At 40.4% G+C, this 27,875-nt stretch overlaps 1 protein-coding gene and 1 long non-coding RNA gene across 3 annotated transcripts in view; one reads left to right on the top strand and one right to left on the bottom strand.

The window, feature by feature from the left end:
• igsf21a (immunoglobin superfamily, member 21a) overlaps window positions 1–27,875 on the bottom strand; it is a 352,933-nt gene that overhangs the window by 32,090 nt on the left and 292,968 nt on the right. The gene's annotated exons all lie outside the window — the stretch shown is intronic.
• LOC139068900 (uncharacterized) overlaps window positions 1–27,875 on the top strand; it is a 200,300-nt gene that overhangs the window by 3,276 nt on the left and 169,149 nt on the right. The gene's annotated exons all lie outside the window — the stretch shown is intronic.

Raw genomic sequence — 27,875 nt, 5'->3', positions numbered from 1 at the left:
GGGACCACCGCCGAGACAGGAGGCGATGCGTCCTCCGGGACCACCGCCGAGACAGGAGGCGATGCGTCCAGCGGGACCACCATCGGGACAGGATGCGGTGAGACCTTCAGGACCACCGCCGGATGCGGCGAAGGCAGGTGGAGCTCAGACTTGGACTGCAGAACCGGGGCCTCTGGGACTGTATGTGATGCTCCGCCCCCAGAAGACCTGACGGCGGCTTCCGCGTCATCGACGTGGGGGGTCTTGGGTCAACGGAGGTGTGGAGATGGCAGAAACAGAAGAGGAATAACAACCCACCAGGGATGAAGAGGCAGCGTTGTCAGGATCAGGTGAGGGTGTGGTGATTTAGCCCGTCAGAGGTGCTGAGACAGCGCCAACTGGTTCAGGGGAGAAGGAGACAAAGCCGGTTCTGATGGTCAGAGACGGGGAGGTGTGGCGCTTGGAAGATGCTGAGAGGGCAGCTCTTACAATGGCGCTTGCTGACAGATTGTGATCCACTGCAAAGGAGGGAGCTTGTGGGCTGCTGCAAGCGTCCGGCAGATCGTCTGCGAAATCCCAAAAATCCAACTCCTCTAAGGGATATTGCTTGAGGTAACGGCTGGCCCATTGCAGGGCTCTTCCCCTTAGGTGGAGCACCATCTTAATAATCCGTTCTGTGTCCAACATGTCCGGGCCACAAAACCTCACCAATTCCAAGATAAAAGTCCGACAGGAGTCCGGGTCACCATAAAAATCGTACATCCGGGTAATCCGCTGGGTCCTGGTTGGTCGGTCCATTCTGTCACGTTATGGAGGATGGTTCGGACCCAAAATGCAGATACCCAGGATGGCACGAGGCAGGAGTAGATAAAGAAAAATCCTTTTATTTTAGGATGAACCCAAAACGAACATAAAAACCAAAAAGGGGCATGAAGCCAAAGTCCAAAAATGCAGGGGATGATCAGGAGATCCAAAAACACTAAAAGGAACGAGCAGGACTGACAGAATACGTCACACTGACAGCAACAATGGACCGACAAGAACACAGAGACAAGACAGGGCTAAATACACTGGGAAGAGCAATTAGGGAAACAAGGAGCAGGTGTGTGGAGTGAGGCTGGAGGGAAGGCAGGTGACAACAATTATCTGAATGGGGAAGAGAACCAGTGGAGGGCAGATTAACCAAAAAAACTCTAAAACACAAAACTAAACCTAAAGGCTGCAGGAAGGATTAACACAGACACACCATAGCTGGGGACAAAGAGGCAGGAGTAGCAACTTGGGGCACAGAGGATAACTAAATGAACACTGGACCTGAGGGGATGATAAAAAGGTCTCCAAACAGAACACACCATATAGAGACGCAGACATGACACATGAGGGCGCTAGAGGACAACAAAAGGAGCACCTAGAGAACAAATGGAGGACAAAAGGAGGCACATGAGATGAGACGCAGACACAGACCATGACAAGAACAGTTTTAGAATAGAATTGAATTTGCCATAGTTAATATTCTATTCATGATTACTGATACAATTGTGAACCTTTGATGAAAAAAATGTTGATTGTCAGGGACAAATAACAATTATTACAGTTAGGGATGTTCCGATCATGGTTTTTGCTCCCGATTTGATTCCAAGTCATTTGATTTAGAGTATCTGCCGATACCGAGTCCCAAGTACTTTTCAGAAAAGCATTGAAATAAGATGAAAAAAAAACAATTTTTTAGCAAAGCATTAAAATATGAAAAAAGTGGTGGTGGGGGGTGGGGGTGGGGGTGGGGGGGTGGGGATCAAGAAAGCATTAAAATAAGAAGAAAACGCATCCAAATTGTCATTCAAGTTTCACTTTCATTTTCTCAGGAAGTACACCGATTAAATACTTGTTTATATTGTGAATAGGGCTGCCACAAATGACTATTTTAGTCGCCAACTAACCATCAGTTTTGTTGACGATTAGTCGACTAATCGTGTCATACATAAAAGTTTACCTTATTGCACTAGGATGCTCTAATTTGCTTCTAGTCTGAAGTGTGATTAGCTATATGCCATCTAATAATAAAGACAAGATGATAGCTCATCAAACAACATTTAATTAACTTTGTAACTTGTTAATACAAATGCTACAGTCAAATGGAGGTAGGAACCTAAAACCAAAGATAAATTACACACAAAAATGACTTGTCTTCACGAGAGGCATGGTGGCAAGGTTGAAGCGCTTCATCTTCCAATCTTAATTCAAGAAATGGCAGGACAGACCAAGGTACGCCTCTGGAGCACGACTGGTCCACATGTCAGCAGTCAGGGGATCATCGACAGCTCTGAGGGCCTGCTTTATCGTAAGGATAAAATATATTAATAGGGATGCAACGGTATGCGGTAAAATACCGGACCGTTCGGTATGCCCTGCACGGGACAATCCGCCCTCCTGTCCCGCGGGACTTCGGTACTCCCATTGATTTTGCGCTGCTCTTTTATTTCATGCTTGGCACCATGCGCGTTTGCCGGTCCAGGTAGATGAAAGGCCCACCCCCAAGTTAATGTCCAATCACCGTTGTGCATCCGCATCCTCACTCACAAACTCTTACTACAGTTAGGCGGCTGGCTGAGAACGAAGAGACACGAGGAATTGGCGAGCTGCAGTGGAGTTGAAAGGAAAGAGTTTGAAGAGGCACCAGGCTCTTTTAAATCTTTAAATTTGGTTTTCAACATTTAATGAAGACGCTCGACCGACGTTATTCTGTGCCCAGTCGCACACATTTTAGTCAGGTCGTCATCCCTGGTCTTTACGACAAAGCGCGCAACGCCATCGAGAGTGATTTGGCTAAGGCAGAAAGCCTCGCACTGACAACTGATAGTTGGACTTCTCAGGCAACGCAGAGCTACATGACTGTGACGGCTCACTACATGCTGGACTGGGAGATGAAAAGCGCCGTGCTGCAGACTCACCCCCTCTATGAAAGCCACACAAGTGCGCATTTAGCAGAAGAGATAAAAATGCAGTCACCGAGTGGAAGCTGGAGCGGCCAAACAAAACTATACCCGTCGCCACAGATAATGCTCCAAACATTGTTAATGCAGTTAATGAAACTGTTGAGCTGGGACCCCAGACTAGCTGTTTTGCTCACACTGTGAATCTCGCTGCAAAGAGGGTTGTGTCAATCGACGGTGTGTCCCGCCTCCTTGGGAAAGTGAGGAAAGTTGTCACCTTTTTTCACCACAGCCAGCCAAGCACTTGGTTCATTTATTCCATACTGTGATGTTACAGCACAAGCTAAATCCTGTTTGTTAAAACGCAAAATGCACTTTTACTTTTGCATTGCTTACCTCATGTATCACGTATCATGTTTGGGAACCATTAGAATATTTTCAAGTGTCTTTGTTTACATTTTGTATTTTTTAAAAAATATATTTTGTATTGCATACAAGTGATAATTGAAAGAGGCTATTAGTGTTCAATGCAGAGAATGTTAACTTATTTCATATACTGATGTTTTTACAATTGTGACATTCTGTTTTCGCTCTGAAGAAAAATAAAATGCATGTTTTGGAATAAACGTTGTCTCCTTCTGCACAAACATGTACCCGAACCGTCCCGTGGACAGTGGCCTAAGTACCGAGGTACGGACCGTACCGTGAGCTACCTGTACCGTTGCACCCCTAGATATTAAAGTTATTTTATTTACCAGATCAATAAGTTAAGATTTAACACAAAGAAAATGGATACTGCTTTAAAAATATTAGTTTCTTGATTGCTTAGTCAGCAACCTTTTTATTTGATCATGAAATGCATTTTATTCTAATATTTACTCTATTTGTGTCCAGAGAAAAACAAAGAGGAACGCATGCGGACACACACACACACACACACACACACACACACACACACACACACACACACACACACACACACACACACACACACACACACACACACACACACACACACACACACACACACACACACCTTAAAGGCTATTTCATAATTCTTTTCTTTCATGGTGGTGAAATGGGATCAGCTTGGTAGGTAGATGTTGTGATATCCTGGGTTGAGCTGCTTGATCATCTCTTTAAAACCTTGATCGCTCAGTATGGACAGGAGTCTTGTGACCAACTTGCTCACAATAGCCTCGGTCAGGACATTAGCTTGCTGAGGTGTGCACGTAACAATTTCGTCCATTGAAGACGAGCATTTTTAATAACATTGTAACGTAGCGGGATGAAATCAATCACTAGCATTTGTAATCAGAGCCAAAAATATGTGACATACAATTGCCACAGCTACTGGTGTCGCTACACCTATGTTAGCAGCTATGTGCCGTCTAATAATAAAGACAAGATGAAAGCTTATCAAACAACATTTAATTAACTTTGTAACTTGTTAATGCAAATGCTACAGTCAAATGGAGGTAGGCACCTAAAACCAAAGATAAATTGTACACAAAAATGACTTGTGTTCACAAGAGGCAAGGTTGAAGCGCTTCATCTTCCAATCTTAGGTGTAGTTTTTGCCATGTTTTGCTTCCTACAGGCGAGTTAGAAGTCCGCGATGCCAACTTACCCAGAAGATTGGCTCACCCCTTGTGGACCTCGTGGTGTTTTTGTTTCAATCTGGACGCAATGAAACACAGCACCACACGATTCTATTGGCTCAGAGATTTAAGGCGTGATTTGAACCACGCAAATCGTCCAATGGGATCCTGAGATATCCTCGCGTGTAACACGTCTTTGCCATTTGCGCGTAATAGTCACACTTTACTCACAAGCACAGGGCGCACGAGAGAGTGTTTACCTGCAGCGCTGACTCTCTCTCGCTAGCGTTTATTGACGAGAGGAGCCTTTTAGATAGTTATCTGCTTTTTTCGACATCTTATTTTACCAAGGCTGGAGAAAGCAAGAAGTTTTTCACCACTAAAGAGGTCCTGGATATGTTTGCTGATGATGGTGGCGCTAACATGTGTTGGTGGATTCATCTTCTCATGAGGAGGATTCTGCACAGATCCGGACAGTAGTGACCTGGATTATGAAATTGCTTCTTCAGAAAGGTATGTAACCCATTTTCCTTAACTCTTTTCTTTGATTTGGTGTACAATTACTGATAAATTTACCAAATAATATATATTTTTTGTTATTTATGTACATAATCCTGTCTACATCAGCATTTGGGCTTATTTTCAGTTTTCAAATAAGTTTTTTTCTGTGTTATTATAAATGTGTATACATTTACAATGTAAACTTTGATTTTATGTAAAATTACTGATACATTTACCAAATAATATATATTTTTTGTTATTTATGTACATATTCTTATCTACATCAGCATTTGGGCTCATTTTCACTTTTCAAATATGTCTTTTTTTCTCAGTGTTATTATATGAGTATACATTTTCAAAATAAACTTTTATTTTGTGTAAAATTACTGATAAATTTACCAAATAATATATATACTGTATGTATGTATATATATATATATATATATATATATATATATATATATATATATATATATATATATATATAGTTATTTATGTACATAATCCTGTCCAAATAAGCATATTCTCAGTGTTGTTGTGAATGGATATGTTTTTACATCATGTTTTTTTTTTCCATGTGACTTTACAGTGAATAGGGATGAAATGGATGAGGAGTACCAACCACCATCACCTGAACAGGTATCCATCGCTCAGCCACAGGCATGGCTAAACCTTTCTTCCTCTGCTACAAAACAAATTAATAAATTAATTCCTCTGTAGGATTTTCCCTTATTTTGAATGGATAAGTATACTTTGGGGGGATTTTTCCCCAAAATTCTCAAGAACATTTTTTTAGATGGAAATCCTTTCTAAGATAAGTTAAAAATGAGGGAAAACAGAACCTAAGGAAAAACCTGAGAATTTCCCAATGGCACAAACTGTGCCATAAGGTGCCCAAAATGGTCCAGGAGAGGTCCGCCTGGACTTCTAACAACTAAAACCTCTCTAACTTTTCTGACTTTTGGGTCAGCAAATGTTCAGACCCTATTCTGTGGATTTCTAGATGTCTTAGGCTGCAACTAGGTATTTTAGAAGGAATTTTAACATCATAAATTGGATTTTTTTTTAGGCGGAACATATATTTTTCTCATTTCTGTTGTGTTCCAGAGCACATTACTCTCAATCAGTGACATAAGTAATGCTTTTTAGAATTTTAGAGTACACTTTAGAGTCTTACATTTATTTTGATACCAAAACAGGTCAAATAAACCTTGTAGTTTATGAGATATACTGAATTCATTTTGGGCACATCTTTTTCAAGAAAATCTCAGAAAAATGGCCTACGGTTCAAGCAACGTGACTCCTTGCCTGTGGTAATACTATTTTGGAGGCAAAGTGCCTTTTCTGTGTTGCTGAAGAGAGAAAAATTCAATCCATGTCTCTATTAAGAACATTTGTCCATCTGAACTCAATTTTCAGAAGATCAAAGAATCATTAATGTGAGCTTTGCATGTCACAATATTATTTCTCAGGCTCCAGTAAGCAGAATGTTCAAGTAGAGCTGAAATCCCAAACTGTGATGCCACCAGCATGAATTTGCAATAAATACTGGTCCCTGGAAAAAAAGCTGGATTTTCAAATGCAAAACCTTTCTATAAAAGGACATTAACTTCTGAAGTGGCAATATCCCTGGTGATTTTTCACACACATTTTAGTATACTGACATGGGGAGGTGGCTTAAAATGTGTCCCAACTGCAAGTTCAGACCAATTTTTCAAATGGATTGATTTATTTTTAAATGGACGTAGCCTGTGGAGTCTCATTTATATTAACTTTTTTTTTTGCCATTTCAAATAAATGATGAAGGAAGGGGGTGTCCCTGTTGGCCCTCCTGTTATTTCCATAACTGACAACATTACGGGTTCCATCTGGACTGTTGGGTTGTACCTTATGATATACAGCAAAGACTAAAAACTGTTGAAGGCTATCATCATCATCATAGGAAGATCACACACCCTGGGGTAGGTGTGCTCAAAGCCAGTAAGAAGTACAATAATATACTGTGAAAATACTCACAGTAATTTACTGTGATATCTGTGATATTACAAGGTTTGTTGTAAATGCACAACTGTAAATTGTAACTTTACAGCTTACATGACAAAGCAATTACTGTAATATCACAGTAAATTACTAGGGAATTACAACCATTTGCTGTACATCATTACAAGACCCTGTACTTTTACAGTGTGTACTGTGAAATGTATGTACAAGTTGACAAATGTAAAGTTTATGTTGGATATTTACAAAAGATAAAAGGATACATTTTGCATGACTTTCACAGTAAGCATTACAGTAATACAACATGAAAATACTGACAGTATATTACAGTAATTTTATGTCCATAAATTCACAAGGCTTTGTTGTAAAAACACAACCTTTAGTGTGAACCACCACTTCACTGTGAATAGTGGAACGCTACAGCGGCCCCATTCCCTCAACCACCCTCCTCACATATGGTGCCACCATGACAACAACAAATAACGGCACCTTTGCAACACTGAACAAAGCAGTAACTAAGAACAACACAACCCTCACAATAAAGCATGCATAACCACAATAAAATAGAACAAAATTACCAAGATGATGACTACACACAATGCACCTTGCCAACTGCAGCTTTCCCAGTAAGTGGGGTTATTTTTTAATCTATAAATGGCAGTTTTAACTCGACAAAACACTGGTCATTCACCTAAAGCTTCACACATGGGGTGGAAAACTTGCTTGTTACAGCTTCAGTGCAGCTGAGTTTGTCATCTTTGTTCTGTGCTGCTCTGTTCCATCTCTAGAGTCAGAGCTCCTCAGTAGCTCCTGGTGAAAACTAGTATGAACCAGGTTTGTGGTAGGTGCAACCAGGCAAACCTAATTATTTTAAGTAGTTTAAGCTCAAACATATAGGTACAATAAGATAGGCTATTGAAAGATACAGTTTACTTGAATTCAAAAGTGTTATTACAAAAAAACTTGTGTTTAAGTAATCTGAACACAGTTTGTTTAATTAGAGAGTACTGATTGGTGCGGTGCACGCCCCAAATGCGATACAAATCGCAGGGTGAACGAGCATTTGTGCATGCATTTTTATCTTCTGTTTTAGTTGCTTTGATCGGCTGTGTTTTGGTTTAGCCTGTGCAGCACGTTGGGCAGCTCCCATACTGCGTTTTAAACGTGCTATATAAATAACCTATGGTATTGTATGGTATGGTATGGTATGATTGGACTTAAAACACAATTACAATAAGGAAGGTGAAACAGCTCAGCTAATTCATGGTTAACAAGTGATGTTAACAGTTTAGTAAGGTGAATAAGATCATTTCAGATAAACCAATATCTGGGTTTACAGTTTTGTAAATATATATTTATATTTACATACACACACACTATCGGTCAAAAGTTTTATAACGCCCCAATTTTTCCATTTTTTTAAATTGGAATAATGCAGTTTAATGTCACATTGCACTCTGAAATGAAATCATAGTACAAATAAGCAATCTGAGCTAAAAAATAAATCATGGAATCAGGGTCCGAAATTAAATTTTTTACTCACCGGCCAAGTTGGCTGGTAGATGATGAAAATCTACCGGCCAAGCATATTTTTTACCGGCCAAAATGCTAAATGATTTAGATCTACCTAAAGCATGTTATTCTATATTATGTTGATTCCAAACAGAGTGACAAAATAATTAAAACATCAATTAATAAGTAAAACAACTCTTTTGTCATTTTTACTATTTATTTATTTATTTTTAGAGATGTTTTTATGAACTCTTTCATTGAAATCTAGTCAGACTCCTTGTTTTCTCTGTCCATGAAGTCTGGCCTCCTGCTTCTGACACTGTCTTTGTGCCAAAGCATTGCAGCCTCATTTGGGTCATAGTCCTTGATCTCTGGAGACACAGCTGCACCATGAGAATATCTGAAAGTGTGTCAGGCCTAGGGTTGTCACGGTAACCGGTGTAGCGGTAAACCCCGGTAAAAAAGTAGACAATAATAATAACCGTCTTGTTTTTAAAACAAATATATTATCTCGGTGGATTACCATGGCTGCGGTGTAGGCGCGGTGACCCTTACCAGCCACCGTATCATCTGCTGAAGTTGCCAGCGGCACATGCGCACTTTGTTGTTTACAACCAAAACTTTAAGCTAAAGCTGAAATAATGGCAAAAGGAGGAGACGGCAGTGCTCGGGACATTTATTATCCCTCAAAGAAGACAAAGTCGGAAGTATGGGCATTTTTTGGATATTTGAAGAATGCCGAGGGACAGTTGTCTGTGAAAGGCAGCAACGCTACGTGGCCATCATAATGCAGCCATTGTCTCACGACTCCACCATCTCCAGTTCGCCACTTTTCACAAAATCTTCTGGTTGCCACTGGTCCTGGTGGTTTTTCTTCCAGTTCGACGAGTTTTCTTTTGGAAGGCTGGCTGACTCCAGTTAAAAACAGCCACATTTCACTGCTAGTTTTAACACGAAGCTAACTGCTAGCTTGATAAACTGATTGAATGGGATAGGCGGAAATGACGTTGAATGCGGTGCTCATGTTTCGCATACGTTTGTGTACGTTGTATGCAGGCGGGAGGAGTATCAGAAATCCATGGAAGATGACTGTGATAAACATAACTAATTTGGTGCAAACATTTACTCGCTATGTGGCAGATAGAGCTCAAAAATTTACTCGCCAAATGGAGCAATTTGCTCGCATTTGACGAGTGGCGAGTGTTAATTTCGGACCCTGGGTGTGGGTATGCACGAGCATCTGTTTTAGGCTCTATTCTGATATAAAAAGTTTTTAATTCATTAAATTTTGATGACAGATTCGTTCCCCCAGCCATTAACAGACAAGTTAATTTATAGGCATGACAGAAATATTGATTAAATGTTGCATAAATCCCCATTGTGCAAAACGTTGCACAGTCTGCTTTCAAAACATCCTACATTTTTTTGGTGAATGTGTTACTTTCAGCAATATACAACTTTACCCATTTATATTAGTCCTTGTATTTCTCTGCCACTGGTCAGCTTGATATAAGGAAAGAAAAGATTTAATGAATGTTTGATCAAATATGAACAAAAACAACAAATGTTGCTGCAGGGAGGGTATGAAATGTTATTTCAGTGTCATTATCCTGCTACTTTCATTTCCCCCTCCATCACCAGCAGATTTGATCTACAATATGGATCTGAAAATGCTGCAGATGGAGATATAAAATAACGTGTAAAAATAAGACTGTCAGAGGGTTTAATAGGTATTCTTGTTTTTAATGTTGGGTAAAGTGCATCTCTGTAAGCATTGACATAATAATGATCAAGCAGTAGATCTACATGTACTACATAAGAAAAATGTGTTTTGTGTTTAAGGTGTAGAGCTTGTTTTGTTAAAACAAAAGGGGAAATGTGATTGAACATAGAAGAAATAGTCTAAATAATACTTACAAGAACACCAACAGTTTCTGTAAAAAGCTGAAATATCCATCCATTTTCAGTCGCTTATCCTGAGTGTAGTTGCAGCAGCCTAAGCTGTTTACCTAAGTGTACTGAAAAAAAGGTGCATAAACAAACAAAATAAACAAAACCCTATAATATATGTAAGCAGGGTTTCCACAGCGCTTATAAGATTGGTGGCCCACCAGGTTTTGCTTGGCCACCTGCCAGCCTAAGCATCATGCCTCGCCCCCCTCCCCGACCCTACCGTGTCCGCTAACACTAACGGCGCAACAAAACTAGAGCCCTCCATCAGCTGATACTGGTGCGAAACGGCGGCGGAACGTGTGCAGAATGTGTGCAACTGTCAGCAAGGTAAAAAGAAAACCTTTTCTGTGTTTTAAATAAGAACCAACAATGCAGCTATATGTAAATGTACCAAAAAATGATTTAAAGATTAATTTTCTAAAACTTGAAATATAAAATTAAACTTTAACCAGCAAATGATATTTGTAAAATTGTAAAATTACTTTTAAACCATCTAGAAATCAGAAGAAAAATAAATAAAGAAAATAATTGGATTTGTCCTAACAGTTAGCAGATTTAATTGCTATTCCCCGTTATGAACTTAGTCATCACAAATCTTCTGAAACCAACAGCACGACAACATCAAAGTAAACCAAGTCTGTACATTATGCTTAGTCATAAATTATATCCACGCACAGACACATACACTCAAAACAGAACTTGTGTGAAACAGAACCGAAGGAGAGTGGACGGAAAATCCACCCTCCCTTTGGTGCGATTTAAGGTGAGTTGTTAGATTTAAGGATAGTGTCACCATCAAAGTTTTTGGAACACTTGTGAGGTTTGATTTGGTTCCTGTGGACCCACGTGTACATGGGATCTTTGTTACTTACAAACACCAGTTGCCATTTTCAAGGTCCAAACGTCTTTAGTGGTCTGTGACATAAATGGTGTTTTTCCTTTTGGGACTCTGTTATTTTGTTTTAAAGTTGAATTGGTAGCAGCTGGATGCTGATATTATTGAGCGCAGAACCTCTCTCACCAGGTGCTGTGAAACTGGTATTTCTAACATGGGAGTCAATGAGGATTTGCTCGCTTCTGACACCGCCCCCAGCGGATGAGGGTGGAACTGCAATTGATTTCCCTTCCGCATTGGCCTCAATTTCCATTCTGCATTGTGGGGGCTTGGGGACATCATGGGTAAGAGATGTGGTGAAGGACCTAAATTTGGAGACGGCCACAGAAAAGTGAAGCTCAGAAAAATAAGAGGATAACCACTCCAGAGCAGTTCCTGATAGGCCTACCTGGTCTCTCAGCCTGTCCAGTAGCAGTTGATGGTCAACAGTGTCAAAGGCTGCAGTCAGGTCCAGCAGGACCAGGACAGAACAGTCCTCTGCATCACTGTGAGTCAGATCATTAGAGACCCTAAGAAGAGCTGTTTCAGTAGAATGAGCTCTACGAAAACCTGACTGAAAGCTATCATAGATGTTGTGTTCATCAAGAGCAGCTGTGAGCTGTTTAGCCACAACCTTTTCCAAGGTCTTGGAGATGAACATAAGTTTAGAGATGGGTCTGAAGTTGCTATGGAGAGAGGGGTCAAGACTCGTTTTTTTAAGAAGCGGGTGGATTACAGCGTTCTTAAAGTAAGCAGGGACCTGACCAGAAACTAGACAAGCGACAAGCATTAATTATAGAGATCACGCTGGGACTGATGGGCTGAAAAGCACTTTAAAACAAAGATGAGGGTAAGATGTCAAGGGGGCATGCAGAGGTCTTCATAGAGTTAACTAGTTTGGTTAACTCAGGCAAAGAAACATGAGCAAAGTTATCTAGGATGATGGGCCTTGTTGGAGTTGGGAGAGGCAGTGATAAGGCTGAAGGAGAGATGCTAGATCTAACCTTATTGACTTTGTCCACAAAGAAAGACAGACAGTTCCCACAGTCTGCAATAGAGTGGATGGAGGCTGTAGGAGAGGCAGTAGAGACAATGCTGCTGATGGTGTTAAACAGCACCTTGGGGTTCCCTTTGCTCTGGGACACCAGGTTGGAGAAATAGGAAACCCTGGCGTCTCTGACTGCAGAGCTAAAGGATGTCAGAAGATCCTTTTGGTGCAGCAGATGGACGTGGAGATGGGTTTTCTTTCACAAGCGCTTAATTTTTCTGCATTGGCGCTTCAGGCTGCGAAGGCTGTCATTAATCCAGGGAGTAGGGTTCACTGGAGGAACTGATCTGGTTCTGACAGGACAGATGTTGTCCAGAATGGAGAGGGAGCGCTCATTAAACTGAGAAGTTAGGGAATCTGGGTCGTTATCAGAAGAGCAGGTGGATCAAAAGCAGCAGAAAAATTGCTAGCTGTGCTCTCATTAAGAAAATGAGAACTAACCATATGGCGAGCAGGAGGTGGGGACGCAGAAACTGACAAGTTAAAGAAAATGCAATGGTGATCTGAAATATAAACGTCCTCAGGACAAACACTGTCAGCATTTAGACTCAGGGTAAAAACAAGGTCTAGAGTGTGCCCCCTGGTGTGTGTGGGGCCAAAAACATGCTGGGTAAAGCTGAAGGAGTCCATAAGGCTGGATAAATTCATGGCAAAGTGGTCTGAGGGATCATCAACGTGGATGTTAAAGTCACCAACAATCACCAATCTGGACAGCTTCACAGTGGAGGATAGAAAGTCACTAAACTCCTGAAGGAAAGAACTGTTTGGAACCGGTGGACGATAAACCACAGCACAGTAAAACGGGTCCTTACGCCCGACTTTAATCAGCTACAGTTCAAAGGAAGCAACGCGACCAGAGGTTGTAGAGCTACATGGAAGATGGTCTCTGAAAAAAACAGCTAGGCCTCCACGACCAGAACCCAGGGGCTGGCTAAGAAAAGAATAACCACTCGGGCAGAGTTCAATCAGACCAGAATAATCAGATGTTTGCTGCCAAACTTCAGTCAGAAACATAAAATCCAGGTTTTTAGAGAGAATTAGATCACTGAGCAGGAAGGACTTATTGTTAACAGAGCGGGTATTTAATAGAGCTATGCTGAGTGAGGGTGAGGAATCAGAAACTACAGAAACAGCTGGAGTTAGTGGACGTAAATTAGCAGGGATAGGTCCACGATGTTTAGAAAAACCACTCATGTAGGGAACAGGAGGGGAAACCACTGAAGAGTGAGGATAAACAGACCTTAAAAAACTTGGACGGAGAAATCGCGCCGCAACGCGGCCTGGTGGGACTGCGGAAGTGGTGCTCAGGTCGCCAAACAAAGGACAAGAAGCTAAAAGATTATGCTTATGTTTACTAACTAAATCTTATTCTCACCTGGATTCCTGCTCGTTTACCTCTTTTCCTCCGATGATTCCCGGGAGCGGATAAACATCGCTGGTAGGAATCATTTGGCTCCGGGCCAGCATGCCACTCAGGTAAACAGGAAGGGCGTCCTCGGTGCATCTTGGGCAATCGTGAACGAACGAAATGACAAAAGAGTCTGGTGATCATTGGAGATGGTAGCAGGGTCACTACCGAAGAGAATCGCAGACAGGAGCAAGGTGGAAAAGAGGAGGTTAGTGGAGAAAAATTTGAAAAAGTGGCCGGTGACCGCGGCTTAGCCAAGCGCAGGCGCCATCTTGTTACCATCTTGGCGCCAAACATTTGGTCTGAAATGTGTCATTGGCATTATTGGTGGTGGTTTTTAGACAGATGTGAGAGAATCACTTATTTTTCTTTTTAATCACAACATTTCTATAGCTATTCAAGGTAAAACTTTCTCATTTACTGCCATTAACGACAAAAGTCGTCATTTTAAATCTAACTGCTCACTGCCATTTGTTTTTTTTACTGAGCGGGCACTGAAACAAGCCCCTGCACCGTGAGAACGAACATCACATCTCTAAAGCTGGTCTTCATCAGCGTATGTCACACTTCACATGATCAGGAAGCAGAAAATCCAGGTGTTTGATCATTTTGGGCCATTGCTGTGAAAAAAGTGAGGCGCGAACTGGAAAAGCTTCTGCCGCTCACAATTCGACAACCGATTATGAAAGAACGGATAAAGCTAGAAACATGCAGATATTTCCTGATGTAGGAAGCAAGTCTACGCTTTGTTTTGGTATTTTTGGCATTGACGTCATCATAGAGCACAACATTCTGTGACTCTTCAAATAACAGTGAAAAAACTTAAAAAACGCAGCGAGAGGCTTTTCTGATCAGGAAACGGCCAGCAGTCAAGAGGCATGATAAAATTTTTTAAGGTAATTTGTTTTCCTGATTTGCCGTTGCAGCTTCTATGGTGCAAATGATTAATCGCAAATTGATGTTTACTTTTTGTTGGATCTACTTTTATGTAAAAACTCACTTTACTTTTGAAAAAATGTTAAAAAATAGACGCCTTGGATTTCAGCTATGTATAACCAAGCTTCAACATCAACCCTTTGTTGCATGAATTATGAAATCTTCAACCATGATTTCTTTTAACAATTTTTTAGGTGTGAATGAAACACATTTCAACAAATATATTTTGTAACATTGAATAATTTACAATTAATTTATTACATGTCCACCTCAGTGGACAGCGTGCATTCTGAACATGAAATATGTTGGCTTGACAAACTGAAGTCCAAATGGAGGGGCTCATATGCAATAAAGTCTTCAACAGCTGTGCTTAATAGCAAAAATAAATAAATAAATAAATAACAATTTTGAGTGCCTGTCCACTGTAGTGACCATTATGCATCTAAGGGTCAAGGTAATTTGGTTCTCTAATAGGGGTTTTAGAACCTTTCTGCTACTGCAAAACATTTGGCAGCCTAACATACAGGAGAAGGGAACTGTGATAAACATTTTACATGATTAAACTAGCTAGCAAAACCCTATTTTATTCATCAAATTCAAAATGAATTAATCATTTCATCTAAAAATTACAGTATATGAATATTTATGAAGATACATTTCATTACTACAGAGTTGGCTGACGGCTTCCCACCAATTAACTAAAAGTCTAGTTTCTCTGACTGACTGACGGGTAGCAGAAAGAGCCCCCATTCTTTTATTCCACTTAAATGAGACAGAAAACACTGATTAATTTTTCACATTTGATCAAATAGCTGTGGGAGTAACACAAAGTGTGTGTCTCTGTGTGATACATGTCCCCAATAAATGGGTGTATTTTGTGAAGTGACATGGGCACATTTCCTGTGCAGTGCTCTGAACAAGGAGCTTTTACCCTGCATCTCTTTTGTATTCACAATCTGATTTTTTTAAAAGCTGTATTGAATAAAAGAAAAAACGTTTATTTTGCCACAGACTGTGCATAAAAAACCAAGTACATTAAATCTTATTGTTGATTATGTTCTATTGAGAAATTTATAAAATAATTGTAGGGAAAATAAGTGTAACCAACAAACTGACTTGTTAGGCGGTAAAATTAAATAACGTGGTACCAACAAAGTAGTGCTTAGTCATGTAAAAGAGTATTGTAGAGTGTGTTTGACATTGCTTTTGGAGTGTTCTCTTACAAAACAACATTGCTGCATGGCATAACATGATTTTCAATGACAGCTCTGTTAGAAATCCTTAAATACTTCATAGCCCAATATGTGCAGATAATGCAAGCAGACTAAAACCACGTATTTGATTCTGGAATGAATTAGCACAGAAATAAAAGAAGTGTGATTCTAAGCAGGAGCTCAAATATAGTGTTAAAATTAGGCTGGATGCTATGAAAGGGGCTTAGCATTCCTCAATGAATAGACGGTGATGAAAGCACCTGCACTGTGCTGAGCGCCAAGTTGCTCCCACCTCATAAACATTAAGAAAAAAATCATTCTAAAATTAACAATAGTGCATTGGTTCCTATATGTCAATTTACTGCCATTAATTATGGTTGTCAAGATGGCATAATGGACATTTTAAATGATAGAATGATTCAATGAGGGTGCACAAGCAAAAGGAGAAAAAGGTGTTGAGAAAGATCCTTGAGTTAATCAGTTTTCCCGCCTATTAACTGTTATTATCTTTCCTCTTTTCAATCAGCACTTGCTTGTGCACTGAGGATTTTCTAATAGAGGCATTGGGAAGCTATTATTGATAAGTCACCAGCCTGCTCAGCGACATCACATGCTGACAGATCTTCAAACATAATGGCAGATAGTCTTCAAACATAATGGCAGATAGTTTTCACAAATGCAGCCCTTTATTTGAAGCTCTTTGAAAGCTTCGCTGCTGGAATTTGGCAAAAAAAAATGGAGAGAAGTAATGGTAATAAAAAAATGTGTCCTTCAAAATGAAAAAATGATATGGAATGCAAACTGTCTAATGTATGCAGGTAAAGTTCAAAACAAAAACCCAAAGGAACACATTGCGTCAAGGGGAGACAGAAGCGAAAAGCTTCATTTTGAAAACAAAAAAGGCTTTAACTAAAAGACAAATCAGCTTTTGAACAGATAAACAGGGTTAAAAATTATCCTGAAACAATGCCAGGGTTTAGATGTGTGATGTAATTATTGCAGCAGTAGCGAATCTACCTTAATTCTCACAGTTGTGTTCCAATATAAACATGAGTAAAAGCTTAGTTAGCAGTCGTTTTTGTTCACCCTCATCACCTTTCAGTCCTTATGAAGTGTTGAAATGTTTCAGAGATGTACTTGAGGACTAGCATGTGCTGCAATGAATGTCTTTAGCATTGTCTCTAGACTTTATGGGGAGATTTCCTGTCCAGCTTTCTAGTAAAAACTTCAGAAGATCAGCAGGTGAGCCATTGTGAGATTGTAGCAGGAAGTGTTAAGAAGCCATTACTGCAGACGTGCAAGCTGGTAAGACAAATGGCTTCACTCTAGGGATGCACCGATCAGGTTTTTTGCTGCCGATCACCGATACCGATATCAAAGAATGCTGATCACCGATACCGATCACCGATACCGATCACGTTCATTGGCCAGAAATTTTCTACAACATTATAATGAGTGCTACAAACTACATAATCTGGGAATAAAGGAAATGTAACCTAATCTAAAATGGTCTGTATGACCCCCAAATTCCACTACCTCCGCTCCGCTCCGGTCCGCCCCCGCCTTCCGCAGCCACTCGCTTCCGAACTCAATTTTTACTGGTACCCGCTCTACAACGGCTCCGCTCCGGTGCGGAGACCTGAGGGGGGCAAACAAGCATGCGCGGGATTTTCGAGATCTTGCGATACAGTCTGAGCAGTAAACGCGGAAGTTAGATCCAAACACCCATTGTGTGGGAGAAACATCGGCATGAGCTGTTTAATCTGCCCATCATTTGTGTTGACAGATCAGTAGTGTTTGGATCAACAAAGTGTGACTACTTTGATAGTAGAAACTGTATTTATGGCTTACTTTTGTGCATTTAAACTTCAGCCGCCATTGATAGTTGTTAAAAGTTGTTAAACCTGTGCATATGAAACAAAAAACGCCTTTTGTTTATCGATTTATTGTGAAAAACGGAAATTGTGCTCGCTCCTTTTCCTGTTGGGCGGTTGTGATTTCTGTCCATTTACTGCGGAGGTGCTCCGGCGTCCGGCAAAAATAGGATCGATTCTATTTTTGCCGGACGCTGGAACAGAGGGCGGCGCACGGCGCCGCACTGCCGGAGCACGGCCGCAGTAGTGGAATTGCTCTGATTGACTACAACGGGACCGATTTTGCTCCGGCGTTCGTGTCGGAGCAGAGCGCAGCGGAGCGGAGGTAGTGGAATTTGGGGGTTAGGGTTGTCACGGTGTGAAAATTTAACCTCACGGGTATTGTGACCAAAATTACCACGGTTTTCGGTATTATCGCGGTATTTTTTTTAAACATGCTACATTTTCACACAATTAAATAAACCCTGTATATCAGGAAAATATTGTCCTCAGTTTGTGTCTAAATTTTGCCTAAAATATGTTATTTTGTAATTAAGTTGTTTATTTGTTTACATTTTCCCCTTCAGTCTTTAAAATACCAATATTTGCCCATAACTTCTTATTTTATGTCTGTTTGATGTCATCATTTTAAAAATATTAGATCAGATGATACTCAGTACTCAAGTAGCCTTCTAATCAGATACTTTTTTACCCTTACTTGAGTAATCCGTTATCAGGAAAATATTGTCCTCGGTTTGTGTCCTTCCAGTGAGCTTTGCAGATGTGGGAAAATGTCATCAGGCAGTAATCGTTGTTAAATTCATAATTATTCTCGGAGAGAGACCAACTCTTATCTGCCCCTGGGAGCCCCGTAATGCATAGCGTCATTTCAACATGGGGGTGTCCGTGACACGGTTTATATGCAGGTAGCGGCGCTGCGGCTGCTTTATATAGCGACTCGTTGCCTTCTCCCTCAACCCAAATCCTCGGATCACGCATTTTAGCTAAAACGCTAACGTTAACTTGCCTTGCGTTGACTGTAGAGTTGTGGGTGATGGTCACGCAGATGTGTCATGAGATTTGAAGCGTTGCTGCCTTTCACAGACACTTTTTCTGCTCGTGCTGCAAACAGGATAGCCGTCCGTCTTCCATAAACTCCCTCGGCATTCTTCAAATATCTAAAAGATGCCTGTACTTCCGACTTTGTCTTCTTTGAGGGATAATAAATGTCCTGAGCGCTGCCGTCTCCTCCTTTGACCATTATTTCAGCTTTAGCTTCAAGAAAGTTTTGTTGTAAACAAAGCGTGCATGTGCCGCCGGCAACTTCAGCCGATGATACGGTGGCTGGTAAGGGTCACCGCGCCTACACCGCAGCCACGGCAAACCCACCAAGATAATATAGTTTTTTTAAAAACAAGACGGTTATTATTGTCAACTTTTCTTTTTTTTTTTTTTTTACCGGGGTTTAGCGCTACACTGGTTACCGTGACAACCCTACCTGATCGGTTTGCTCTGATCTATTTTGAAAATTCCGATCAAAACCGATAGGGGCGCTATCGGCCGATTACGATCAAATGCCGATCCATCGGTGCATCCCTACTTCATTCTCTTTTCTGCTGACCTTGCTTTCCATTTGCTCCTTTACATCCTGGATATACAGGTGCTGGCCAGTAAATTAGAATATCATCAAAAGGTTGAAAATATTTCAGTAATTCCATTCAAAACGTGAAACTTGTACATTATATTCATGCAATGCACACAGACCAATGTATTTCCGATGTTTATTACGTTTAATTTTGATATTTGTAGGTGACAACCAATGAAAACATCAAATCTGGTATCTCAGAAAATTAGAATATTCTAAAGGCCAATGAAAAAATGTTTGTTTCTCTAATGTTGGCCAACTGAAAAGAATGAACATGAAAAGAATGTGCATGTATAGCACTCAATACTTAGTCGGGGCTCCTTTTGCCTCAATAACTGCAGTAATGCGGCGTGGCATGGACTCGATCAGTCTGTGGCACTGCTCAGGTGTTATGAGAGCCCAGGTTGCTCTGATAGTCGTCTTCAGCTCCTCTGCATTGTTGGGTCTAGCGTATTGCATCCTCCGCTTCACAATACCCCATAGATTTTCTATGGGGTTAAGGTCAGGCGAGTTTGCTGGCCAATCAAGGACAGGGATACCATGGTCCTTGAACCAGGTGCTGGTGGTTTTGGCACTGTGTGCAGGTGCCAAGTCCTGTTGAAAGGTGAAGTCTGCATCCCCATAAAGTTGGTCAGCAGCAGGAAGCATGAAGTGCTCTAAAACTTCCTGGTAGACGGCTGCATTGACCCTGGACCTCAGGAAACAGAGTGGGCCAACACCGGCAGATGACATGGCACCCCACACCATCACTGACGGTGGAAACTTTACACTGGACCTCATGCAACGTGGATTCTGTGCTTCTCCGCTCTTCCTCCAGACTCTGGGTCCTTGATTTCCAAAGGAAATGCAGAACTTGCTTTCATCAGAAAACATAACTTTGGACCACTCAGCATCAGTCCAGTCCTTTTTGTCCTTGGCCCAGGCGAGACGCTTCTTGCGCTGTTTCATGTTCAAGAGTGGCTTGACACACGGAATGCGACACCTGAATCCCATGTCTTTCATGAGTCTCCTCGTGGTGGTTCTTGAAGCGCTGACTCCAGCTGCAGTCCACTCTTTGTGGATCTCCCCCACATTTTTGAATGGGTTTGTCGTCACAATTCTCTGCAGGGTGCGGTTATCCCTAGAGCTTGTACACTTTTTTCTACCACATTTTTTCCGTCCCTTCGCCTGTCTGTTAATGTGCTTGGACACAGAGCTCTGCGAACAGCCAGCTTCTTTAGCAATCACCTTTTGTGTCTTGCCCTCCTTGTGCAAGGTGTCAATGATTGTCTTTTGGACAGCTGTTAAGTCAGAAGTCTTCCCCATGATTGTGGTGCCTTCAAAACAAGACTGAGGGACCTTTTAAAGGCCTTTGCAGGTGTTTTGAGTAAATCAGCTGATTAGAGTGGCAGCAGGTGTCTTCTATATTCAGCCTTTTCAGAATATTCTAATTTTTTGAGATACCAAATTTGGAGTTTTCATTAGTTGTCACTTATGAATATCAAATTTAAATGTAATGAACATTGGAAATACATTGGTCTGTGTGCATTGCATGAATATAATGTACAAGTTTCACGTTTTGAATGGAATTACTGAAATATTTTCAACCTTTTGATGATATTCTAATTTACTGGCCAGCACCTGTATTCAGACACAGGTGTTAAACTCTTCCAAGAAGCCTCATCAGCTGCTCATTAAAAATAATTTCACAACACTTACTTTCATTTGTAGTTTGACATTTTCCTATATATTTTCTTGAATTTTTGAGCTTTTATAGAGCACACCCAGCAGAAAAAAAGTTCTTAACTAGAACAAATTTGTGAGCAGCAGCAATGAGGAGAAAAAAAATCCAGACAAAATTGTGAACACAGAGCATCTCTTGAGCCATTACATCTTAGTGTCCACAGTATATTGCTACTTTACAGTTCTCATCCAAGCTTCCAGCACAGAAATGGCTGAAAAATAAGAGCAAGAAGCTGAGTGTTAAAAAAAAATATGGTTTAAGGTAAAGAAAACCTCCTAGAGTGGTCATAACTTATATTTCAAGACTATATTGAAGGAAAAATAAATGATAAATGAAGGTACTTTCTGTCTGCATGTCAAACATTAAGTTGTAATCATCAGTGTTGGTGCAAAAAAATTTTTTCTCGATGTTTTAGATTGAGAACCACTACCTTAAGTTATTTCAAAATCTCTTTTCACTCGTGGCCCCCCTGAGACGTTTTCTTGTACCTCAAGTAGCCCCTTAGTCAAATGTGTTGATAATTCCCCAAAAGTAGAACGTATAACTGATTATTAAATAAAAAAATTTTGCCAAATGGGCCGCAGCAAGCAAGATAAAAAAATGTTGCGCGCGGACTATTAAATCAGTAGTAGAGTATTTTGTTTGTAGACACCGTCGTGATGAGTCAGCTAATCGTGGCAGCCATAACTGAAATATTAATTTTTCTGCATACCCCCTGTAATGCTCTCATTGACCACCAGAGGTACCACTAAAGCCCCTGGTCGGGAATCACTGACTTAAGGGATCAGAAGCAGACTAAACAGTAGAAACTAAAGAAACACTGATGAAATGAACAGCTGTCATGGCAGCAAAAACAAAATAATTACACAGAGAAAATTCACATGACAGCTGCAAAAACAACAGGGAGGAAAATAGTGGCGCAGAGGACTGTTTAACTGTTAGAAAGGCAACTGCTGAGCGACTACAGCTGGGCTGATGAAACTGATAAAAGGTGTGTGAAGAACACTGACAACAAGGGAGCAGAACTAAAAGAGTGAACAATGAAGAAATATCCTGTGTTAACAGTAGGAGATGAAAAAGCTGTAACTAACAAGGATAAAGCAGAAGTGATGTTTAAAAAATTGTTAAAATCCATACAGATAATCTATCAGAAATAAGGAGAGAGGACACTAAAAGGAAAAATTACAGTTATCGGATATTCTGTCCCACACTCCAGCACAGTAGGTAGCAGAAGTGAACCAAGAAGTTAGATGCCACCCGACATTAAACAACTAAGGAAGTGCACAATGGCCCAATCCCAGTACTTGCACTTCCATCCATGCACCCTTCAATTGCCCGATACCCACACTCCATTGCTGCATAAGAATTTTGAGAAGAGGGCAGAGCAAATGCTGTGCACTTCCTCAAAGTTCACTTCAAAGAAGGTGCAGCTCGAGTATTGGGCCCAAAAAACAAATGAAAAACTCAAACACATAACAAAAAAAGAAAACCCCAAAACACTGAAAGATTTAAGGAACACAAGAAACCTAATACAACAGGAGCAAATAAAGGTTCAACAGAAGCCTCCAAACTTTTTCTATGACAGAAATGTTCATAAATTATTCTCTCATCAATTCGAAGAAAAGGAAGGAGTAGAAATTGAAGGGGCTACAGGTTGAATTAAAAATGCTATTGGTAAGGGAAAGTATAAAACAAGAGACAAAAAATTCTGTTAAAAACTATTTCAAAATGAGACTAATGCCATTTTCTCTAAAGAAACACTGGAGAAAATTACCTTTTTAAGGCAAAAGTATTTCAAAATAGGAAGGAAAATCTGCAAAGCTATTGGCATGTAAACTTAGAATGCAAGAAATGGAAAATACCATAAATAAAATGAACAACTCCCTGACTAAAAAGATAGAAACTACATTGGAAAAGATACAAAAAAGTTTAGAGTTCTTTTTTAAAATCATACTCTCTGTCCTGATTCTTTAAATACAATTGAGGAAAACATTTTTTGAAGTTCATACATTTACCAAGATTTTCAAAATCCCTAAATAAGGATATATTACAACCGATAAGCAAAGAATTGGATTTGGTCATAAAAAAAAAGGTCGGAAAATCCCCCCCAGGACGGATGGGTATAAGGGGGAGTGTTTTAAGGCTTTTTAAATCAGAATTGTCTCCACTCCTTTTGAGCACTTTCAGTCATGTGATGTTAAATGGGGGTACATCCCCCTCTTGGATGGATGTGATTATTTTGGTTATTCTAAATGCTGGGAGAGATAAAGAGAACTGTAACAGTTATAGACTAGTGAGCATCCTCAAATTGGATTATAAACTAATTAAAGCCGTAATGGCAGCGTAGGTTAGAGAGTTTGCTCCCGAGACTTATCAATTTGGATCAATCAGGGTTTATCCAACTAAGACAAACGTCAGACAAGATTAGGAGGACTCTTCATATAATAGAACAGTTAAATAAATGTGGAACAAAGGCGATGATTGTAGGGTCGGATTCTGAAAAGGCCTTCGAATCAGTCAAATGGGTATTTTATACCAAGTACTAAGGAAATTTGGCTTCATGGAAAATTAACAGTAATAAAATCCTTACACAGCAAACTGAGTGCACGGATTAAGATAAATGGGGATTTATCGGACTCGTTTGAACTAGAAAGAGGCACAAGACAGGGCTTCCCAATTCCCACCCCCTTTTCTCTTTTTATTAAGAAGCTCTGGGTCAGCATATAAGACAATCTGAATCAGTTAAAGGAATTGCAATGTCAGGAGAGGAGCCAAAGGTGGCAATGTTCGCAGATGACGAGATGGTCTTCCAAGTGGTCTTCCGGTGGGGTGATGGTGGCACAGGAGTTAAGTGCTCGCCACGTAAGTGGAAAGTTGCAGGTTCAATCCCCACAAAGTTTGTCACTGTCATTGTGTCCTTGGGCAAGACACTTAATCCCCCTTGCCTGCTAGTTGTGGTCGGAGGGACCAGCGGCACCAGTGCTCGGCAGCCTCGCTTCTGTCAGTGCGCCTCAGGGCAGCTGTGTCTACATCGTAGCTCATCCTCACCAGCGTGTGAATGTGTGTGTGAGTGGGTGAATAATTGATTGTGTTGTAAAGCGCTTTGGGGGGTTCCAGGACTCTAGAAGGCATCCTAGAATAATGGATAAGGAGATTTTCCGTTTTATTTGGGGGGGGGGGGGCAAGAATTCTTTTTTTAACCCCACACCTAAATAAAGAAAAGGGGGGAGCAGCACTCCCATGCTTCAGAGACTACTATGCTACCTCTCAATTGGTTCAAAGTGGATTGCTGCAGGTATTCTTGAGAGTGGCGGAGGAAAACAAAAGAAAGTAAATACATTTTTTGTGATCAGTATAATTTGACATAACCACGGCAAACATGCTTTCTCAACAATCCTTGTTATTATGTGAGAAAAGAAGTGTAGAAATTAAATCGGACGTGTGTTAATAGGGAAATAGCTGGAGAGCCATGTTTGCGCATGCGCCGTGAGTGGTTCTGGTGCTGTTTGGGCCGCAGCAGCCCGCAGCGCTACTTCAACAGTTGTTCTCCTAGTTTTTATCTGGCTTGCCAGGCTAGTAGATTCTCGCACGAGAGGAAAATCGGCTCAGATTATATACTTATTTTTTGCAGAGGCATTTGTTTACTATGAAGTAAAGTTGAAGTGCTGAAGTTTTGAACGCTAATTTTGAATAAAACTTGAAGAAAAACTGGCAATTGCTTGCTCATTTTAAGAGGTCTTTCATATTTTATAATATGCTATTTGATATAATGGTTTAAAAACATTAAATGGTAGTTTATTAGAGTACTCGATTAATTGATAAAGGATTTGATACAGTACTTGATTACAAAAATATTCGATAGCTGCAGCCCTAGTAGATTGGGGCTTCTTTAAAATTTTGAAGTTGGCCTATTCAACTCCTGTAAGTAAAGTGATTTCTAGGATTTACAATCTTTTACTGCAGGCTAAAAATGTCAACACACACCACATCAAAGGTCGTTCGGAGAGGGAAGCAGGAATTTGTTTATCTGAAGAAGACTGGGACTGGCTGTAGTTCCCAGAATCTTTTGCGTCTTTAACAAAAAAACATTCCTTGAACGTGGAATAACTAAGTGGTGGGCAATGTCTGTCTTTTAAATGTGTGGAACACTGAAAATGCCATGATCCTGCCATGCCCTGACCTTCATGCACCATCATTCCCCTCATCAGCCTTCATGCACCACACCTGGTCCCCTCATCAAGCTCCAGCCAAGCCCTGTTTCCCCAGGAACCATAGTCAACTCACCATCAAGCTCATGCCACACAGAGACTGACCGACCAACCACTTTTCACAGTTTATTAAGAGTCACAGAACGTTGCGCTCTGAGATGATGTCAACGCCAAAACTAACAAAACAAAGAGTAGACTCACCTCTTACATCAGGAAGAATCCGCACGTGTTGAGCGTTATCCGTTCTTTCATAATCCGTTGTTGAATTGTGATCGGCAGAAGCTTTTCTGGTTCGCACCTCACTTTTTTTTACAGCATGACCCAAAACAATCTCCTTACACATGGATTTTCTGCTTCCTGATCATGTGACGTGTGACACACGCAGATGATCGGCTCTAGAGCTGGGACGTTTGTTCTCACGGTGCGGGGGTTCGTTTCGTTCCAACGCCCACACAGCAAAAAAATGCAAATGACATAATTGGCAGTAAACTCAATGTATTTAAAATGAGGGTTTTTGTTGTCAATGGCGGTTACTGAGTTGATATATCTAATCTATCCAACAGACTAATACTTGGAGAGAAGTACATGACACAATATTGAAAGTTTCCACCAGTATGCAGATTGTGACCAACTCAGTATTAATTCCATTCATTTTCCATATGTATTTTTTTATTTACCCTTTTAAGTTACCATGCGAGACAATTAACTCTTAAGAGTTGTCCGCAATGCTTCATTTGTTGCCTTCTATAAATTTAATATTCTATAATATCCAATACACAACATATGAAATTACAGTATTGTCATATAGTTGTACTGCAGAATATTGATATGGTCAAATTTATGGTTTATTGTGCATCGTAATAAATAAATGGCCAAACAAATTTAATCTAAGAGTATAATTTATAAACCATGAACTGTTTTGGTGTATAATGCTTTTTTGCAATCTAAGCTTAATCAGAATGTTTAATTTTATTATACATTAATGATTTCTTCCAGCAGTCTGTTATTAATTTTAAGTAACCAGTCCACTTTTTCCATATTTTATCTCAACTCATTTATGTGCTTAGTGCATCACTGACAAAGCTAATTAATAGTAATGTGACTCATCCAGTGATGCAATGACAGTAAATGACTGCTGACCAGCTGAAACCTGTCAGGTCTCTTTGTCTCTATTTTGCATGAAGAAAAAAACATCCTGCTGGGGTTTAATGGCTGAAGGCTTTATGTGAAATCACAACAGGGAAAAACCTCACTCATCACACCATCAACTAGGAAGTACCGGAAATCATTTTCACCTAGTGTTCACCTCTCACTGGGCTTATAATTGCAGAAGATGTGTGTGCTCAGGGTCTGGAGTCTATTAGCTTACACCCATGGATGATCATTGATGGTCCGTTGAGATCTAACAGCAAGTGAATGCTCTCAAGTCAGCTCAGGTGTGCCACCAAACATCTGAGCATTTTTACTGAAACCTGTCTTGGTCTAGAAAAGGTGACCAAAAAGTGTTTAGCTGAATGTATGCAGTGGTGAGTCCCTGATGTACAAACATTGATACAATTATTCAAACCTCTTTGTGAAGTAAAATAAATGTTAAAAGGCCTGTTTTTATATAGCAACTTCCAGAGTCCAAGAATCTCCAAAGCCACTTTTCAACACACCAATCATTCATCCATTTTCCATTGAACTAGAGCTGAAACAACTAATCGATTTAATCGATTATAATCGATTATTAAAATAGTTAACAACTTTTTTAGTCATCGATTAGTTGTTTCATAATCCTATTTTACCGCATAAAGTCTATTTTTTACCACAATCTGACATCGGTTACAATCTGTTAAATTTGCCGCCAGTGTGTGGCAGTAATGAGCCACTGATCTACCAGTGGAGCCGTAGAAGAAGAAATGAGCCAATAAGTGCCCTCGGTTTTCACGACGTAACACGTTACTGACGCGCATCTTGCTGTGAGAGATGGCAGAACAAGAAGAAATTCGGAAGAAAAATAGAAGCGACAAAACTGAAGAGAAACCCCGGACATAAACCTCACGAGTATGGGAGCACTTCACTCTAAATGCCATGAAAAGACAAGTGACCTGCAAAATATGCAAAAACCATCTAGCATGGCACAGAAGCACAACGTCCCTAAGTGAACATTTGAGACGAAAACATGTGGGGCTGATGCAGCAGAGGAAAGTCCGGTAAATCCGGTAAGTAACAGAAAATAAACAAGCTAACGCAGATCAAATTTGGGAGCTGAGTTCGTTATAGTGGATGTTAAACATGTTTTTTTTTTGCCACGTCAGTCTACGGTGTTCTACTTATGATTGACTAGATGCAATCGTGAATCTCCTCCGTGTTGTGAATCATGCGCTTGCCAAATTTAGCACGTCTGTTTATAAGAATGTTCTCGTTAAGAGAAAAACGGCACAAACCCATAACTATGTTCCTCATTCAAAAAAGGACAACTCCGCGGAGAAAAATATATAGACGAGCTG

This window comes from Nothobranchius furzeri, chromosome 3 (genome assembly GCF_043380555.1).
Source record: "Nothobranchius furzeri strain GRZ-AD chromosome 3, NfurGRZ-RIMD1, whole genome shotgun sequence".
Lineage (NCBI taxonomy): Eukaryota > Metazoa > Chordata > Actinopteri > Cyprinodontiformes > Nothobranchiidae > Nothobranchius > Nothobranchius furzeri.
The sequence above is the reverse complement of the archived record's forward strand: the minus strand, read 5'-3'. Positions and strand labels throughout refer to the sequence as shown.